The sequence below is a fragment of the Myxine glutinosa genome, chromosome 6 (assembly GCF_964187855.1).
Source record: "Myxine glutinosa chromosome 6, kmMyxGlut1.1, whole genome shotgun sequence".
NCBI lineage: Eukaryota > Metazoa > Chordata > Myxini > Myxiniformes > Myxinidae > Myxine > Myxine glutinosa.
Window position 1 is genome coordinate 66775390 of NC_136266.1, and position 16937 is coordinate 66792326.

At 44.9% G+C, this 16937-nt stretch overlaps 1 protein-coding gene across 1 annotated transcript in view; it reads left to right on the top strand.

Annotated features, from left to right (window-relative positions):
• Window positions 1-16937, top strand: part of LOC144892724 (uncharacterized) — a 385900-nt gene that overhangs the window by 475 nt on the left and 368488 nt on the right. The window lies entirely within an intron of this gene.

Sequence of the window (16937 nt, forward strand, 5' to 3'; positions counted from 1 at the left end):
AGCGCGATGACGTCACCACGTCACGCGGCACGAATGTGCGCTTGTGTCGTTGGAGGTATTGACTTCTATAGGGTTGGTTTTCTAAGGCTTATATCAAAATATTAACTTATATCAAATAAGTCTTTTCAGGTGAAAGCGCGATGACGTCACCACGTCACGTGGCACGAATGCGCGCCTGTGTCGTTTGAGGTATTGACTTCTATAGGGTTGGTTTTCTAAGGCTTATATCAAAATATTAACTTATATCAAATAAATCTTTTAAGGTGAAAGCGCGATGACGTCACCACGTCACGCGGCACGAATGTGCGCCTGTGTCGTTGGAGTTATTGACTTCTATAGGGTTGGTTTTCTAAGGCTTATATCAAAATATTAACTTATATCAAATAAGTCTTTTAAGGTGAAAGCGCGATGACGTCACCACGTCACGCGGCACGAATGCACGCCTATGTCGTTGAAGGTATTGACTCATATAGGGTTGGTTTTCTAAGGCTGTAGGCCGCACCTCATTTGTCGAATAAAGTGGTATTCCGGTGGTTCCGGTTATTTGGGACCGCAGGGACGGAAAGTGCAGGTACGGGGTGCCAGGCACTCCCCAGCCGGCCCGCTCTGAAGGTTCGGATCGGGACACCGGGATTCATTCCGGTCGCCCGGTCGGCCCGGAGGTGGGGGTGCGGGGCCTGTCACGGAACGTCAAAACAAACGGCCTGTCGGGGCCGCCCAAAAGTCGGGCATGAGGGGCGCGTCCACTAATGGAACGCCTCTCGCTTCCCAGATCGAGGGCTACGTGGTCAGGAGAACCTCGTCCCTTCTGGTTGCCTGCCGTCCCACCGTGAGCGCTGGCAGGGGGTACTTCAAACTAAGCTTAAGTGTCAAGTGTTAGGTTCCTCCTTGCCCTCGCAAGGGAAAGGCTAGGGTCAAGCTCTTCCAAATTTCCAAACACTAGAAATCGGACGTCTCAAATTAATTAACTAATTTGTTAATACATCTCAGTCGCCCGCGACCTCTCTAGCGCGGGCGTCGAACCAGTTCATTTCCGGGCGACCAGGCCGAGTATCGGCCCGGCCGTGGCCGAAGCCCGTCGCTTCCGCCGTAGCATGCTAACGCGTAGGCTCGCGCGTCCCTGGTCCGCCGGGGCTCCGCGGGTGTCCTACCGTGCCCGGCACTGCTGATCTCTCAAACTTCCGGGAGTAGGTGCCGGGTGCCCGGGGACGGAGTTCGCTGTCTAAACATGGTAGCGCTAGGCCAGTGGGACCGCCGGGACCCACGTGCACTCACAAGTTGTTCTGCGCTGTGGGCGGCAGTATCAGACCGGGGCGCCCAAACGCTCCCCGGCTAAAGTTCATCCTGAAAGCGCCCACATTGTGCGGACAAACCCCACCAAGTCGAGGGCTACGTGGTCAGGAGAACCTCGTCCCTTCCGGTCACACTGTGCCTATCAGCCGGCCTCGAAGACCGAAATTGTGACTATGTCACCCGAAAAATCATGCAGCGAAATGAATGAAATTCGTTCATTTCGTCATCTAAACAGTGACGTGCATGAAGGGATTAACGAGATTCCCACTGTCCCTATCTACTATCCAGCGAACCCAGAGCCAAGGGAACAGGCTTGGTGGAATCAGTGGGGAAAGAAAACCCTTTTGAGCTTGACTCTAGCCCGACTCTGTGAAGGGACTTGAGAGGCTGCAGGCACTCAATAGGGCTGGACCCGTGAAATTTCGGGGATTTTTGGTAAAATTACCTCAGGGTAAAGTTACATAGGAAAACACCATGTTAAATTTCCGTCGCCGAAGGACTTTATTTTTATTGCGAAATTCATCCCGACTTCGCCTCTAGGAGTTATTGAAAATATAACTTATATAAAAATTTGTTTTCTAAGACTGAAGCGCAGTGACGTCATCACGCCCCCCGCCACGAAGTGTCGAAGGTCTTTCGAAGAAGAAGAGTTCGGAGTTGGACTGGACACGAGGCGGAGCAGACGCTATTTGGGAGAGCTGAGAGGATTCAGTCGTGATTGGGTGAGCCTGAGTGAGTATATCCAGACAAGAACAAGAACTAGAAGGAGGTGTGTACGGTGCGAGTCATATAATACAGACTTGCATTTAATATGGAATATTTTTTTTTGTGGGGGGTGAACTTACTTTTCAAGATGTCTTAGAACCAAAAGTCATTGGAATTATGTCGAAATTATTCTAGATTTTGTTAATCTGACCTTTAAAAGAAACAAAAACCACATTTGACATTTCGAAACAAATAATTGATCCTTGAAAGTGATGTAAACTGATATCGAACTCAATTCATCGACAGTACTGTGTTAAACTTCTGTACGTTTTCCAGAAGTATCTCTTTATTTTGCACATTAGCCAAATTTTTTTTAACAAAAACAAATTTAAATTACGACTGGGATTACCGACAGTAAAATTACAGTTCAGTACTTCGTGTAACCCCACGAGCATTCACAAGAGCACGTACACGTTGAGGCATGCTGTTCACGAGATTTGCCAAGGTTTGGACAGGAATCGCTTGCCATGCAGTGACAATAGCCTGCTGCAATTCACGCACAGAGGTCGGCTGCTGGTCCAAGTGGTCGATTTTGACGCGTTAATTCTGCCCACAAGTTCTCTATCGGATTCATATCCGGGGACATGGCAGGCCACTCCATATGCTCTACACCACGGTCAGCAAGAAAGTGTTGGATCATGCGAGCACGATGAGGCCGTGCATTGTCATCTTGGAAGACAAAGTTTCCTGGAAAGGGTGCACGAGCAAATGGAAGCAATGTTTCTTCCAGAATGGCCCTGTATTTGAACTGGTTCAGGTTTCCATTCAGAACAACCAGGTCAATTTTTCCCCCTGCATGAAAAGCAGCGCAAACGGTCACCCCACCACCTCCAGTTTGGACTCTTGGCACTATACAATCTTTGTTGTAGGCTTCATGCACTTGTCGGCGCACTCGGACGCGGCCATCTTGACGATAGACTAGAAATCTAGACTCGTCACTGAAGATTATGTGATTCCAGTGTCCTGGCTGCCATTGACGGTGCTCTCTGGCCCACTGCAATCGGCGCTGGCTGTGTTGTCTGGTCAGGCGTGGCTTTCTCAGTGGACGCCTGGCACGAAAGCCTGCTTGGACCAGTCGTTGGGTGACTAGCCTTCTGGATACAGGCACATTTGTCAGTTGCTGCCACTCAGCCCTAAGCTGATTAGCTGACTTGGTACGGCCATTGCGGACTAACTGGTGCAGCTGGCGATCATCCCTCCTTGTGGTTCTACGGGGACGTCCTGGCCTCGGTATTGGAGTAGGGACACCCCTCTGAGCATTTCGTTTCAGGATCTTTGACGCCTGACCTTGAGTGATGCCATACTGCCGAGAAATAGCACGCTCTTTCATGCCGTAATTTCATAAAGCCACCACTCCATGACAAACAGCATTGTCGAGTTGACGGACCATCTCCAGAGGAGGCGGCAATAACTTTTGGAGACGTGCAGCAGTTGTTTTCCACTAATACAGAACGCAACAACCCTTGTATACCCGACTGTGAAGCCAATCGTCAAATGCACCTGTCCGTACATTTTGCCACGCCACCTGTGATATAATCCTGTTGTTGACTTCTTGCTGCGACAGACAATCAGTGACATGGTTCTTTTAACAAATAAATCACCAACGTGTAAAAGAAACTCACCAGATTGATATACTGAGTTAAGAAAGTAAACCCAACTCAAGAAAAAAAATATATTCCATATTAAATGCCAAGTCTGTATATTGTTTAGTTATCGTCGATGAGGAATTTGGGGTCGGGATGCGTGGTCGGCCTGGGTGACTTGGTCTCGACTAGATGCTAGGCCGCACCTCATTTTGTCCAATAAAGTGGTTTTAAAATATTTTTTGATGGTTCTTATGCTTATCATTAGATGCATAACGTTCGTAGCGAGGTGTGGATATATGGATTGACATCGGATGGTCTGGGATTCGGGATTTAGGAGCTTCAAAGTTTTTTCATTAGGAATATATGCGATTTGTTTTGGGGGGCCCTTAGAGCTAATGGAGGCTCGGATTTTAATTCTGATTCCGGATTTCGCAGTCGCTAGTACGTCTTAACACTCGACAGAAAACTGGCCCCGCGAAATCTCCAGGATTTTCGGTAAAATTACTTCAGGGTAAATTTACATAGGAAAACCCCATGCTAAATTTTCGTCGCCGAAGGACCTTATTTTTTGCGAAATTCATCCTGACTTCACCTCTAGGAGGATACAGGGGTGTCTGTGGATAACGGGAACCTTTATTTGGCGAAATTCGGACTCGTATTGACCGAGTTATTCAAAATATTAACTTATATAAAATTGCCGGTTAAGCCTGTAAACGCAGTGACGTCACCACGTTCCGCGTCACCACGAAATCCGCGGCACGGATTTCGGTTCCGAGGAGATTTTGTTTCATCGTGCAAGCCTTCGTTTTATTTCCAAATTAGAATCTGTTTTCACTTCTGCCGCAAAAACGACATCAGTGCATTGAGTGGGGTATTTTATTTGGTAAAAATCCGTCGATTTGAAGTACGTGAAAATAAAATGTGATCGTGGAAAATCGTAGCGAGGGGCCATTTTGAATCGGTTTTCGATTATTGCACTGGGTTATTGCAAAGATGGGGCAAAAATTGACCGACGAATTCAAAATATTAACTTATTTTATTTATTATTATTAACTTAAAATTAACAAAATAGGGTTGGTTTTCTAAGGCTTATATCAAAATATTAATTTATATCAAATAAATCTTTTAAGGTGAAAGCGCGATGACGTCACCACGTCACGCGGCATGAATGCGCGCTTGTGTCGTTGGAGGTATTGACTTCTATAGGGTTGGTTTTCTAAGGCTTATATCAAAATATTAACTTATATCAAATAAGTCTTTTCAGGTGAAAGCGCGATGATGTCACCACGTCACGCGGCACGAATGCGCGCCTGTGTCGTTGGAGGTATTGACTTCTATAGGGTTGGTTTTCTAAGGCTTATATCAAAATATTAACTTATATCGAATAAATCTTTTAAGGTGAAAGCGCGATGACGTCACCACGTCACGCAGCACAAATGCGCGCCTGTGTCGTTGGAGTTATTGACTTCTATAGGGTTGGTTTTCTAAGGCTTATATCAAAATATTAACTTATATCAAATAAGTCTTTTAAGGTGAAAGCGCGATGACATCACCACGTCACGCGGCACGAATGCGCGCCTATGTCGTTGAAGGTATTGACTCATATAGGGTTGGTTTTCTAAGGCTGTAGGCCGCACCTCATTTTGTCGAATAAAGTGGTATTCGGGTGGTTCCGGTATTTGGGACCGCAGGGACGGAAAGTGCAGGTACGGGGTGCCAGGCACTCCCCAGCCGGCCCGCTCTGAAGGTTCGGATCGGGACACCGGGATTCATTCCGGTCGCCCGGTCGGCCCGGAGGTGGGGGTGCGGGGCCTGTCATGGAACGTCAAAACAAACGGCCTGCCGGGGCCGCCCAAAAGTCGGGCGTGAGGGGCGCATCCACTAATGGAACGCCTCTCGCTTCCCAGATCGAGGGCCACGTGGTCAGGAGAACCTCGTCCCTTTGGGTTGCCCTGCCATCCCACCGTGAGCGCTGGCAGGGGGTACTTCAAACTAAGCTTAAGTGTCAAGTGTTAAGTTCCTCATTGCCCTCACAAGGGAAAGGCTAGGGTCAAGCTCTTCCAAATTTCCAAACACTAGAAATCGGACATCTCAAATTAATTAATTATTTGTTAATACATCTCAGTCGCCCGCGACCTCTCTAGCGCGGGCGTCGAACCAGTTCATTTCCTGGCGACCGGGCCGCCGTAGCACGCTAACGCGTAGGCTCGCGCGTCCCTGGTCCGCCGGGGCTCCGCGGGTGTCCTACCGTGCCCGGCACTGCTGATCTCTCAAACTTCCGGGAGTAGGTGCCGGTGCCCGGGGACGGAGTTCGCTGTCTAAACATGGTAGCGCTAGGCCAGTGGGACCGCCGGGACCCACGTGCACTCACAAGTTGTTCTGCGCGTGGGCGGCAGTATCAGACCGGGGCGCCCAAACGCTCCCCGGCTAAAGTTCATCCTGAAAGCGCCCACATTGTGCGGACAAACCCCACCAAGTCGAGGGTCACGTGGTCAGGAGAACCTCGTCCCTTCCGGTCACACTGTGCCTATCGGCCGGCCTCGAAGACCGAAATTGTGACTATGTCACCCGAAATATATATATATTGATATATATTGATATATATATAAAATATATATATAAAATATATATATATATATAAAAAATAATACAAAAATATATATATATATATTGTTGCGGATCTCGAGCCCGTTGTCGTACTGAGGGGGGATCCAGATTCAGATCCGGCTCGTAGAATTTTTTAAGTGATTCTTCACCATTGGGAGATCGAGCCAAAAACGATACATAGCAGGTTATCTCAAAAAGTTGTGGACGGATTTGGACGAAACTTGGTGGACCAGTTGGGTGTCTGACGAGGACTAATCGATTCGATTTTGGTGAATATCTGATTATGGATTCGGATATGAGAATGATTTAATTTTTTAAGTGATTCTTCACCATTGGGAGATTGGGCCAAAAACGATACATAGCAGAATATCTCAAAAAGTTGTGGACGGATTTGGACGAAATTTGGTGGACCAGTTGGGTGTCTGACGAGGACTAATCTATTCGATTTTGGTGAAGATCTGAGTGTGGATTTGGATATGATAATTATTTAATTCAAGTGATTCTTCATCATTGAGAGATTGGACCTAAGGCGATATATAAGATGATATTTTTAAAAAGTTATGGACGAGTTATGACGAAAATTGGTGGATGAGTTGGTTAGTTGACAAAGACAAGCCGATTCGATTTTGGTTCAGGTCCGAATCCAGATCCGGTCTATCAGTGGGTTACAAAACGCGAACTGTTCAGCCTGGGGGAGGGAGGTATGCTCTCTACTGAGCCGTTCTAATTTAATATAAAACCTGCTGTAGTTAAGTTTACCTTTAAAGATGGATTCCGTCACCGTTTCATGTGCTTGGAAGGGTGAGGCAAAACTGCATTTGGTGTATAAATGTCAGAGAGAGCATTTGACAATGTTGCAGCAGTCACAGGGACCACAACTTTTATTCTGTGCACAGGGTCGACTGGCTCCATGTTCGCCAGGGGTCGCCGGGAAAGGGGTCGCCAGGCCCCGTGTGCGCCAGGGGTCGGTGAGAACGGATGTCACATCAGGCCCCTTCTGTACCGGGGCTCCAAACACACTACGTCACTAGACGCCATTTTAAAAATTGGAGATCGCACAACTTCAACTTTCACCCTTTCGTAGATTAGTTACAATTAATGGAAGATTTCAGGTTTGAAAGTGTTTTTTTTAATATACTTGTCATGCCTTTTAACAAAGAGAATCTTCTTTATTAAATTCGAAAACATTGTGGATTAGCGATGGATTATTTTTGTTGATAGTCTGAAAGGTTGATGTCTCCCAACCTCCTTAAAGCACAACTTCAGTATGTCACCACATTCCGTGATTCGTGAACATTTAAAATCACGTCTTTAGGATAGTGATGTCACAGCGATTATATGAGTGAAAATGGTTTGTTGTTTTTTGGGGGGTATATGTGGAGGAGGTGGCTGGGGGAGTGTGCATTGAAGGACTTGGATAATTAGGAACTTTGAAGATATCTTCAAGAGGTGTGATCATGCAACTTGTATCGCTGACTAATAATCCTCGTCCTTTGAATTACACCCACCTCTCCGATGCCCAGGTGAAGAGCTTAGCAGCAACGTGGACTTTCAGGGACATTCTCATTTGCTAGCATTCGGCTGTTGTAGCACGTGAAGACGTCCAGGCAGAAGGTCAGACCGTGGCGGCTGGTGGAGCAGAACACACCAGACATTCGAGTTAAAAGGGGCAGCACCCCATTCCGTACCCAAGAAAAGAGCACGTAAGGCGGCCCTGGCACCGTGCGTGCTGACACTGTTCTGATGTCAGCAAAGCAGGGGCTCCATGTGTCTCAGGAATATGAGGTTACTGTCTCCAAAATAAGAGCCTTTTATATATTTCCCCCAGAAAAAAACACTTTATGGTTCCGGTCACGCCCCGGCTGTACGTGAAATGAAAGGTTCTTCACAGGGCACTGCCATGGAAAACCACACAAACGGGGGACAGGTGGCATCCGATCCATTCCGTTCCAGTGCGCACATCTTGTCGTTGGCACATCTTCATATTAACATTTGGCTTTCTCGATTAAAAAATAAAAGAAAAAAAACTTTTGCAGCTAATGCTTCCGTGAATACGAGGATGGGTTGTCGTCATCCAAGGGTCTTTGGTTACAATATCATTTGTCATGCCTTGCAGGTTGTGATGATAATCCCTTTGGAAGTTTCTAGTCCAGAGTATGATAATCTTTGTGATTGCACTTTATTCTGAGAATGAAACATGTCCCTGGTGTCTCACTATATTCGCTCGAGCTGCGTCTTCACACGCCAAGCAGTAAACGTCTTGCCGTACTTCCTACTTCTCAAGAACTTTTGATATCGTGAACAGACGGAGTACACATAGCAAGTCAGATTTTCAGTTGTAAGCTAGCATGCATGTACGAAGGAAGATCTGCCATGGTCGTCCCCCTTCACCCCCTGGTTTGAAACGCACCACCATCTTTTGTTCCCACTTTCAGAATGGTATTGGCAAAATGTCTCCGCTCTCCGTAAAGGCCATTGCCAAGAGCTCAGGACCGGCTCGAAAAACTCGGTCACCTTTCATGTCTGTCATTTGCAACCTGTCTGGCCTATTCCTCACATTGCCTTTTTCTCATTCCTCTCCGGATATAACCCGAGCCCCTTAACCTGCAGCACGTGCTAAGGCAGAGTGAAAAAGGTTCTTTTGCTGCCTCGCAGATGCTACTTTTTCGCAACAAGCTTCAGCTCTTCATTACAGCTTTAATGGAAAACTGACAGTTACTGCCGGAGCGGGAAGGACCACGGTGCTTTGTCCGAGATGGAGAGAGAGAGAGAGAGAGAGAGAGAGAGAGAGAGAGAGAGAGAGAGAGAGAGAGAGAGAGAGAGAGAGAGAGAGAGAGAGAGAGAGAGAGAGAGTGAGTGAGTGAGTGTGTGAGAGTGTGTGTGAGAGAGAGTGTGTGTGTGAGAGAGAGTGTGTGTGAGAGTGAGTGTGTGTGAGAGTGTGTGTGTGAGAGAGAGTGTGTGTGAGAGAGTGTGTGTGAGAGTGTGTGTGTGTGTGAGAGAGAGTGTGTGTGAGAGTGAGTGAGAGACATTGGTTATCTCAATATGCGGCCAACGACACACACACCGACAGACACGCACACACACACCGCTTGTGAGGTGTACAGTCACACTAACTGCTATTGCAGGGCGTCTGTGGACCTTGATCTGAAATGATGATGGATTTACAGGTGTGATGGCTTTTGAGGTTTCACCAATGGTGCCTACCTGGCAGGGTGGTTTAAGAAAAGGCAACTTTGGTGTTGCCTTCATCCTTCGTTTTATTATTCAACATTGCCTTTTTGGTAATGTGGCCATTTTGATGCCATGATGGTGTATCTCCGTGGGGTAGTGCTGGTGTATGTATCTGTGCCCTTGCACAGCTCGTTAAACAGATTGTGCCTCATTATGCTTGGCTGGCGCTGTTTGGGGAGTGCGGAAAAGGGAATCTGGGGTGTCCTGCCTGGAGCCCACTTCACTGTGAACAAAGCCCCTTATCGTACCCTCTCTTGAGGGCCCTCGTTACAAGGATCTACACCGCTGGGCCAAGATTGCTGGAAAGATCATGGCTCGAGTTAATGTGAGCTCCTACTTTCTGTGCATCATCTTGCTATCGTCACGTATTTCGGGAAAACTCATTTTCCTCCGCGGAATGTAACCGCTTTTCCTGTTGATGGAATTGAAAGTTTATTTCCCCAAAAATAATTTCGAATTCGATTTTTGGAGTGATCGAAAATGTTTTAATTGCTCTGCGCTTCTTGAAGGAAGATCACTTCGGCCATTTCCACGCGTTTGCGGATCATCTTGTAATGTTGGAATTTGTCATTTCAGTCTCGCATTGATGTATTGTCTGCCTGTGGATATTGTTGTAATGGTCTCCAGCAGATATCCCAATAGGTTAACGACAGATTACGATAGTGGGAGAGTGGAAAAATTAAACAAAAGGTAATTGTGGAGGATAAAAAGTTGTGTAGGCAGAGAAGATGTATGGAGGAGGGCCTCAACGTTTCTATTTATGCAAAATGTAGATGACCTCTAATTTTAACCAGTTTCAGTCACAAGATGATTGAAAGTTTATGATTAAGAACACCATCGGTGTTTTCACTGAAAAGTGATGACTAGGCGCTACATCATTCTTTTTAGTTCTCGTGCTTGGTGCTATTGGTGTCAATGGTTGAGAATCTTGAGAGTTTGCTGTAAAGTAAAACTTGCCTTTTGTGACCTTTTAACATGGCATAACAGACCTTTTAGCACATGTTTTTGTGACCTTTTAACGTGGCATAACAGACCTTTTAGCACATGTTTTTGTGACCCTTTAACGTGGCATAACAGACCTTTTAGCACATGTTTTTGTGACCTTTTGAAATGGCATAACAGACCTTTTAGCACGTTTTGTGACTTTTGACATGGCAGGAGGTACCTTTTAGCACATGTTTTTGTGACCGTTTGACATGGCAGGAGGTACCTTTTAGCACATGTTTTTGTGACCTTTTAACATGGCATAACAGACCTTTTAGCACATGCTTTTGTGACCTTTTGAAATGGCATAACAGACCTTTTAGCACGTTTTGTGACTTTTGACATGGCAGGAGGTACCTTTTAGCACATGTTTTTGTGACCCTTTGACATGGCAGGAGGTACCTTTTAGCACATGTTTTTGTGACCTTTTAACATGGCATAACAGACCTTTTAGCACATGCTTGTGTGACCTTTTAACGTGGCATAACAGACCTTTTAGCACATGCTTTTGTGACCTTTTAACATGGCATACCAGACCTTTCAGCACATGCTTTTGTGACCTTTTAACATGACATAACAGACCTTTTAGCACATGCTTTTGTGACCTTTTAACATGGCATAACAGACCTTTTAGCACATGCTTTTGTGAGCTTTTAACATGGCATAACAGACCTTTTAGCACATGCTTTTGTGAGCTTTTAACATGGCATAACAGACCTTTTAGCACATGCTTTTGTGACCTTTTAACATGGCATAACAGACCTTTCGGCACATGCTTTTGTAACCTTTTAACATGGCATAACAGACCTTTTAGCACATGCTTATGTGACCTTTTAACATGGCATAACAGACCTTTTTAGCACATGCTTTTGTGACCTTTTAACATGGCATAACAGACCTTTTAGCACATGCTTTTGTGACCTTTAAACATGGCATAACAGACCTTTTAGCACATTTTTGTGACCTTTTGACATGGCAGGAGGTACCTTTTGGCACATGTTTTTGTGACCTTTTAACATGGCATAAGAGACCTTTTAGCAAATGCTTTTGTGACCTTTTAACATGGCATAACAGACCTTTTAGCACATGCTTTTGTGACCTTTTAACATGGCAGGAGGTACCTTTTCACCAAAACAAACACTTAACAGGATCCAAAACCTTTCAAATTGTTCCAATGAACATTCAATCCTTTTCACCAAAACATCTTCCCTGATTCTCTCCAGGTCATTCATTGTGTCGGAGTGTGACGTTCCATCTGTGGATGCAGTATTAGTTTCCACGGTGCTGTAAAAAAAACTTTTTGGTCCATTGTGTGGTTAATTTGGCCAAATTGGAAACAAATGGTTGGTCCTGTGCTGGAAACTCATGACTGGCAGGATGGCCTAGACTAGAGGTACAAACACAATTGCCTCTCAGATGGATAGCCTGGAGGTTCCAATGTTGGCCCAGCTATAAACTGCCATCCTGGTGTTTCACAGCAGCCATGGACAGAGGGTGATTCATCAGTGTGTGCCATCCCTCGGATGGATGTTAAACTGGGAGTCCCATTTGCCGGAATTAGTTGGTGAACGTTAAAGGTCACATGGTGTCCTTCGCAGATAGTAGGTGAGCTATTGCCGGCATAATGACCAAATTCCAAATTTCTGCCCCAACTACTGCTAGGAGAGGGATGGCAAAGTACCCAGTATAACCCTTAGCCAAGAAACTGCTTCCGTGGAACCAATGCTATGTAACAGAATATGGTACATCAGGCAGACAGTCGAATATCTAACCTGGCCAGCCAGTTCGTGAAAGACTAGGGCCAAAAACGTTCCTTGGCCAACCCCACAAGGTGGGAATAATTGGGGCGGTGGATCAGGATGAGAATGTAGTAGAAGTAGTCGTAATTCTGATGAGGCAATGACAAACCCCCATTGTAACTTTGCTTCATCAGCACTTGCTCTCGTGTCCTATCAGAAGACTTACTTATTATAATGTTTTGAATACAGAGTCGAGGCTCGTGGAAGACCTCGTGTCAGACTACGCATGCTTCACTATCTTACTATAATTCACCAAATGTCTGTCTGTTCGTGTGTTCCCAGGTACCGCAAAAACTGCTGAACCGATCACAACGAAATTTTGGGTGGGTAACCCTGGGATCTCCTGGAGTAAAATAGGCGATATTGTTTTTTACAATTTTTTTTCCAATTTCCTTAATTTTCCAGTTTTTCCAAACACGATGGAATAATATTTACCGATATGAACAGTGATGTGGCTTTTGTTGAAATTCTACAAATACTGTTTAGATTTTGATGATTTGCATGTGATACGATTTAACGGATGTTTATATAAATCGTTTAAAATAAAATAAAAGCCTTCAATTTCTGATATTTTACCTTTTCATTTGGGCCTCCCCAATTGAAGCCCCGCCCATAGGGCGGGTCCTGTTGCTAGTCAAACAAATTTGTTTGTATGCAATATACTTTCAAGAATGTATTTAAAAAATCTGAACCTATTCACCTACAAACACCAGATTGTGTGTTCGACGGGCACAGGACGGATTGCCGACGTGGCAAATAAATCGCACTGGATACAAAAGTCTTCGGTTGGCAACACATCCGAAGGCAGCACAGCACGGGGGGATGCAACCATCGAGATAACGCCATGTGATGGTCTCGGTACCAATCTATTGTTTGTTGATGCCCTTGAGATGCGTGCTCATTCTGTGGGCTCTGTAATCGAGTGCCAAAAGTGATCGGCCTGCAGTATTTCTCTTGTTGGGAAGGTTGAGCGGCCATGGCGACGTCCCTTGGTGAAGGCATTGCTGCAGGTAAACGGCTGTGTAAACGGTTTCCGTGAGAGCAATGCCAAAGAATCCCCCATGTTTTAATTATCTCCTTGTAATTGCCTCGTATCGGGGATTACTTTCCAGGAGGCTCTGCCAAAAGTGTGTGTGTGCCTTGTTTGGCTGAGCCTGCACCTCCTTTTACCCAAGGGTGGACCTCGTGCTGGTTGTTTTAAAGGAAAAGTGAAATGAAACGACTGACTCCAGCTCTAAAGGGCATTACTAAGTTATATCATTTATTTTTTGATCTGAATTTCTACGTTGGACAAAGATGGTGGAGGTGTTCCTGTTTGTTGTTACTCCATCTAATGAAGCAAGGTTTGTTGAACACTTGTAGATGCTGAGTGGAGGAATGTTGGTGACAAACTTGGACACAGTGATATTTATTAAAGTCGCATTCCTTATCGAAACGTCTGCTTAGTATTTCCAAATAATATTTGAGGTCATCCCAAAACATTGTGTTTGTCTTTGTGCCCTTGCATTGTTAAATCCATTTTGGGCAGTTTCTCTTTCTACCTAATATTTCACATGAGGCTGATATGGTTATGGGCTTCTGTGGGTTTTATATTCCCCTCTTTCCCCACCTAATGTTTCTCCTCTAAAATGGTATTTCACCCACTTACCATTTATTACCCTCGCCAGAGGAGAGGGTATTGCATTTGTCTGTTTGTTAATTGACGGAAAAGATTCCGGCAAGTATGTTGGTTGGTTGGTTTGTCTGTCTGTCTGTCTGTCTGTTTGTCCGCAGCACTACGTCTACATCGTTGCACATAGAATCGCCAAACTTTACACACATATGTGTCTTGCCCTGGAATAGACTGTGCCCAATTTTTAACTCTAGGCCCAAGGCCTCCACTATGACGTCATAATTCGATAATTCGACAAGTACAAAACTTCATCCAATCAAGATGCAATTTCTTGACCACCATGTCGACATAAACTGGTGGGGAAAAAAAATATGATGACGTCATCGGTCACGTGGTTCGGCCGCCATCTTGGAAAAACCAAAACATTTGCACCTCTATATCTCCAAAAGTGCTGAATAGAAAAAATTCAAACATGGCTCATTGTAAAGAACTCTCCATGGGAAATAAAATATCTTAATGATGATGTCATAGGTGCCTCCATTATGACGTCATAATTCGACAAGTACAAAACTTCATCCGATCAAGATGAAATTTCTTGAGCATAATCTAGGAATAAATTGGTTTAGAAAACAAATAATGATGACGCCATTGGTCACGTGGTTCGCCTGCCATCTTGGAAAAATCGAAAAAATTGATCCAAAATGGCCGATTTAAAAAAAAGTACATTCCGGCAAGTCCTCGGTCTCTGACCGATTTTTCATCTGTTTGTCTGTTTGTTTGTTACTTGTCGGAATAGATTCCGGAAAGTATGTTGGTTGGTTTGTCTGTCTGTCTGTTTGTCTGTCTGTTTGTGCGCAGTACTACGTCTACATCGTTGCACATGGCATCGCCATACTTTGTACACATATTTGCCTTGCCCTGGAATAGACTGTGCCTTGATTTGAATACTTACCTTGATTGATTACAACAGCAATTAATAAAAACATATTATAATTAGAAACTCGCTGTGGGGTTTGCCTAGTCACCGTGCCCTCTAGCGGCAAAAATATATCGAAATGGCGCAGGCGAGCTGAACTGTCAATAAATTTAATGATTTTTGTCTGATATTGTTGAAATACTGCTTGTGATACCTCACAGGGGAAGAATAAGTACATTCACAGGGGAAGAATAAGTACATTCACATGGGAAGAATAAGAATAAGTAAGAATAAGTACATAAGATAAAAAAGTACATTCTGGCAAGTCCTTGGTCTCTGACCGATTTTTCATCTGTTTGTTTGTCCGCACAGAATAAATATGATTTTTCTCTGCAACCGTTGATCCGATTGACAGGAAATTTTCACCATAGGTGCAATTCCACCTGTATAAGTTTTTTATGATAATTATGGCATCATGGGTCACGTGGTTCGGCCGCCATCTTTGAAAAACCGAAAAACTTTGCACCTCTATATCTCCGAAAGCGCTGAATAGAAAAAAAATTGAGACATGGCTCATTGTAAAGAACTCTCCATGGGGAAATAAAATGTTAATGATGATGTCATAGGTGCCTCCATTATGATGTCATTCGACAAGTACAAAATTCATCCGATGCAGATGAAATTTCTTGAGCATAATCTAGGAATAAATTAGTTTCGAAAAAATAATAATGATGACGTCATCGGTCAAGTGGTTCGGCCGCCATATTTGTTTTAACACAAAAGCCTTAAAACCACTGAAAATACATCCTGGCGAGGGTTTGCAATCTCTGATTGCTCTTTTTCTTGTTTTGTTCTTACAGCACTGACTAACCTGGTCTGCACCAACCACCCTCCTTTTCCGTTAGCAGTGCAGCGTGACCGCGGTTTTGATCCTAGCTCCCGTTAACCTTGTGCCCGCAAGCGGACGACACGTGATCTGGTGCCGAGCTTTGCCACTTGCACTGTCGTGTTCAAGCCTTGCTGAGCTACTGTGCAGAAATAGCAAGCAAAGTGAAGTCTGGCCCATCACTCTCGCTGGCATGATGGTATTGCATGCATCCCGAATTAGCAAGGTTTGTTTTGCGCGCAAGGCAAAGCTTTGTGTTCTCGCATTGGTACTCGATGGTGTTGCCTTGCAAAAGTCTAAAAACTATTCCTCTAGTTTCACTAAGGAATTAATTTTTCATTTTCTGGTCAATTACGTTTGCCCTCCTGTATCTGAGTAATTTTTTTTTGTGTGTGTGAAAACCGTGGTGGAGTGAAATAATAAGAATGGAAAAGCTGGAAGGATAAGGTCTAGTGGGGGTGATTGAGCAAGCGCGGGATGGTGTCCACGGGGACTGACATTATAATGATGGTGTATTGCGGGGAGAAAGGAGAAACGTGTGCTTTGAAGTGAACCACTGAAGGGCATATTTCTGTCCATGGATGTTTTCAGAAAAGCAGGTGAACAGTCTGCAGCAGATCGAGGCATCTATTGATCAGCAAGCAAGAGGCTGTCAGAAACATTCTAGACCCTCTTGTTTCGGGGTAAGATGAAAAGCCATACATGACTCTCATAAATTCCCTAGGGATGCATGATGATTGTAGAACGGTTCCTCGTGTCTCTCGTGAAACTCCGCCCAGGAAGAGTTTTTGGCTGCATGCTACGCAATGCCTTTCATGAACAGAATTCCAGGCCGAGCAGTCGGTTTCAAATTAAGACCTCCTGCTGATTGTGTATATTTTTGGCCACCGCCTTCTGCATTTTGATCTACTTTTGTCTCGAGTGGCTTCTGTGCTCATTTGATGGTCGCGTCATGGCCAAGTCATCCTAATTACAGGAAGGCTGATACTTTCCATGCATTCATAGACCCCGAACCCCACATCACCGAACACACCACAACTTCGTTTAGTCTATTATGTGTTTAGAACACACCGAACACACCACAACTTCGTCTACTTCGAAGACCACTCCGCTTCCCTGGATAGATATCTGTACATAATGGCATACCACATCTCCAGCTGGCCGCCACCTCGGCATACTCTGGAGAGCTAAATCCATTGAGCCACTCGGAGTTCATTACAGTGTATAAGGCCATCAATCCAAATTTTCAGGAAGTATG